Raw genomic sequence first — 4,297 nt, forward strand, 5'->3', positions numbered from 1 at the left:
TATTTTTCCTTCCCTTCGCTATGTTCATCTGTTTTCTTAAATTCCACATGTCAGTGAAATCATATGGTATTTATCTTTCTCTGACTAACTTATTTTGCTTAGCATAATACATTCTGGTTCCATCCATCTTGCTGCAAATGGCAAGATAGCATTCTTTTGGATCACCAAGGAATAATCCATTGTATATATATGCTATATTTTCTTTACCCACTAGTCAGTGGATGGGTATTTGGGATGTGAAATTTGGGTATTGTTGATAGCACGGCTATAAACATTGCAGTGCATGTGCCCCTTCAAATCAGCATTTTTGTATCCTTTGGATAAATACCTAGTAGAGCAATTGCTGGGTCATAGAGTAGCTCTATTTTTAATTATTTTGAGGACCCGCCATACTGTTTTCCAGAATGGCAGCACCAGTTTGCATTCCCACCAGCAGTGCAAAAAGGTTCCCCTTTGTATCTGTTTCCTGAGTGTTAATTTTAGTCATTCTCACAGGTGGGAGGTGGTATCTCATTGTGGTTTTGATTTCTATTTCCCTGATGATGAGTGATGTTGAACATCTTTTCGTGTATCTGTTAGCCATGAAACATATGGATGTTTCTTTGGAAAAGTGTTCTTGTCTTTTGCCCATTTCTTCACTGGAATACTTGTCATTTGCAAATATCTTCTCCCATTCTGTTGGTTGCCTTTTAGTTTTGTTGATTGTTTCCTTTTCTGTGCAGAAGTTTTATCTTGAAGAGGTCCTAATAGTTCATTTTTGCTTTTGTTTACCTTGCCTCCTGAGATATGTCTAATAAGAAGTTGCTGTGACCAAGGTCAAAGAGTTTGTTGACTGTTTTCTCCTCTACAGTTTTGGTGGTTTCCTGTCTCACATTTAGATCTTTCATCCATTTTCAGTTTGCTTTTGTGTATGATGTAAGAAAGTGGTCCAGGTTCATTCTTCTGCATGTCACTGTCCAATTTTCCCTGCACCATTTGCTGAAGAGACTGTCATTTTTCCATTGGATATTCTTTTCTGCTTTGTTGAAGATTAATTGGCCATACATTTGTGAGTCCATTTATGAGTTCTCTATTCTGTTCCATTGATCTGTGTGTCTGTTTTTGTGCCAGTTGCATAGTGTTTTGATTATTCCAGCTTTGTAATACAGCTTAAAGTCTGGAATTGTGATGCTTCCAGGTTTGGTTTTCTTTTTCAACATTACTTTGGTTATTCAAGGCCTTTTCTGGTTCCATACAATATTAGAATTGTTTGTTCTAGCTCTGTGAAGAATGCTGATGTTATTTTGATAGGGATTGCATTGAATGTGTAGATTGCTTTGGGTAGTAGCAACATTTTCACAATATTCTTCTAATCCATGAGCATGGAATGTTTTTCCATTTCTTTGTGTCTTCTTCAATTTCTTTCATAAATTTCTATAGTTTTCAGCATACAGATCTTTTACCTCTTTGGTTAGGTTTATTCCTAGGTATTTTATGGTTTTTGGTGCAGTTGTAAATGTGATCAATTCCTTTATTTCTCTTTCTGCTGCTTCATTATTAGCGTATAGAAATGCAATCGATTTCTGTACACTGATTTTATATTCTGCCACCTTGCTGAATTCGTGTGTCAGTTCTAGCAGCTTTTGGGTGGAGTCTTTTGGGTTTTCCATGTAGAGTATCATGTCATCTGTGAAAAGTAAAAGTTTGATTTCTTCCTTGCCAATTTGTATGCCCTTTATTTCTTTATGTTGTCTGATTGCTGCAGCTAGGACTTCCAACACTATGTTGAACAACAATGGTGAGAATGGACATCTCTGTCTTGTTCCTGACCTTAGGGGGAAAGCTCTCAGTTTTTCCCCATTGAGCATGATTTTAGTGTTGGGTCTTTCATATATGGCTTTTATGATCTTGAGGTATTATCCTTCTATCCCTACTTTCTTAAGGGCTTTTTATCAAGAAAGGATGCATTTGTCAAATGCTTTTTCTTTTCTTTTGAGAGTATCATGTCATTCTTAATCTTTCTTTTATTAATGTGATGTATCATGTTGATTGATTTACAGATATTCAACCACCACAGCAACCCAGAAATAAATCCCACTTCATCATGGTGAATAATTCTTTACTGTATTGTTTGACTGAGTTTTCTAGTATCTTGTCGAGAATTTTTGAATCCATGTTCATCAGGAAGTTGGTCTGTAATTGTTTTTACTGGTAATTACTGTTTTACTGTAATTTTACTGTAATTGTCTTTGGTTTTGAAATCAAGGTAATTCTGGCCTCATAGAGTGAGTTTGCAAGTTTTCCTTCCATTTGTATTTTTTTGGAACAGCTTCAAAGGAATAGGTATTAACTTTTCTTTAAATGTTTGGTAGATTCCTCTGGCAAGCCATCTGGTCCTGGGACTCTTATATGTTGGGAGATTTTTTATTACTGATTCAATTTCTTTATTGGTTGTGGGTCTGTCCAAATTTTATATTTTTTTCCTGTTTCAATGTTGGTAGTTTATATGTTTCTAGGAATTTGTCCATTTCTCCAGGTTGCCCAATATAGTCACCTAATTGCTCATAATATTCTCTTATTATTGTTTTTATTTCTACAGTGTTAGTTGTGATCTCTACTCTTTCATTTGTGAGTTTATTTATTTGGGTCCTTTCCTTTTTCTTTTTGATAATTCTTGCTATGGGTTTATCATTTTTGTTAATTCTTTCAAAGAACCAGCTCCTGATTTCATTGATCTGTTCTATTTTTTTTATTTTGATATTATTGATTTCTGCTCTAACCTTTATTATTTCCCTTCTTCTGCTGGTTTTGAGCTTTATTTGTTGTTATTTTGCCAGCTTCTTTAGGTTCCATGTTAAGTTGTGTACTTGAGACATTTCTTCCTTCTTCAGCAAGGCCTGGATTGCTATATACTTCCCTCTTATGATTGCCTTTGCTCCATCCCAGACGTTTTGGAGTTTCGTGTTTTCATTTTCATTGGCTTCATGTACTTTTTAATTTCCTCTTTAACTTCCTGGTTAGCCCATTAATTCTTTAGTCAGATGTTCTTCAATTTCATAGATTTCAAGGACTTTCCAAATTTTTTCTTGTGGTTGTTTTTGAGTTTCATAATGTTGTGGTCTGAAAATATGCATGGTATGATATAGATATTTTTGTACTTATTGAAGGCTGGTTTGTGATTTATTCTGGAGAATGTTCCATGTGCACTTGAGCAGAATGTGTATTCTGCTGCATTAGGATGAAATGTTCTATATATATCTGTTAAGTCTATCTGGCCCTGCATGTCATTCAAAGCCATTGTTTCCTTGCTCTATCCTCTTACTTTATTTTAAAACATTATTTTATGTTTATTTCTTTTTGAGAGAAAGAGAGAGTCAGAATGTGAGCAGTGGAGGTGCAGAGAGAGAGGGAGACACAGAATCCGAAATAGGCTCCAGGCTCTGAGCTTTCAGCACAGAGCCTGACATGGGGCTCAAACTCACAAACTGCGAGATGAACCTGAGCTGAAGTCAGATACTTAACCAACTGAGCCACCCAGGTGCCTTATAGCCTCTCACTTTCAATCACATTAATTTAATGTGAAATTAATCTCTTATAGGCAGCATATAGATGGGTCTTATTTTTTTATCCATTCCATCACCATATGCCTTTAATTTGAGAATTTAGTCCGTTTACATTCAAAGTAATTATTATTTTTTTTTTTTTCAACGTTTTTTATTTATTTTTGGGACAGAGAGAGACAGAGCATGAACGGGGGAGGGGCAGAGAGAGGGAGACACAGAATCGGAAACAGGCTCCAGGCTCCGAGCCATCAGCCCAGAGCCTGACGTGGGGCTCGAACTCACGGACCGCGAGATCGTGACCTGGCTGAAGTCGGACGCTTAACCGACTGCGCCACCCAGGCGCTCCTCAAAGTAATTATTGACAGGTATGTATTTATTATCATTTTGTTACTTGGTTTATGGTTGTTTTTATAGTTCTTCTCTGTTCCTTCTTCCCTTGCTGTCTTCTCTTACTATAAGTTGTCTTTTTTTTTTTTTAGTGATATACTTGGATTTCTCTTTTTTTAATATTTATTAATGCTTTTTATTTGTGGTTACCATTAGGTTTGTATATAATCTAATATGTATACATATATAGAAGTCTATATTAAGTTGGTGGTTGCTTAACTTTGTGGCTATTCTTTACTCCTCCCTCTCTCCCTCATTTTGGGTATAGGTGTCAGCTTCTGCAACCTGTTATTTTGTGAGTCCCTTTACTGATTTTTACAGATACATTATTTTTACTGCTTTTTTTTTTTTTTTTTGCTTCCCACTTT

Source organism: Panthera uncia (assembly GCF_023721935.1).
Source record: "Panthera uncia isolate 11264 chromosome C1 unlocalized genomic scaffold, Puncia_PCG_1.0 HiC_scaffold_4, whole genome shotgun sequence".
NCBI classification, from domain to species: domain Eukaryota; kingdom Metazoa; phylum Chordata; class Mammalia; order Carnivora; family Felidae; genus Panthera; species Panthera uncia.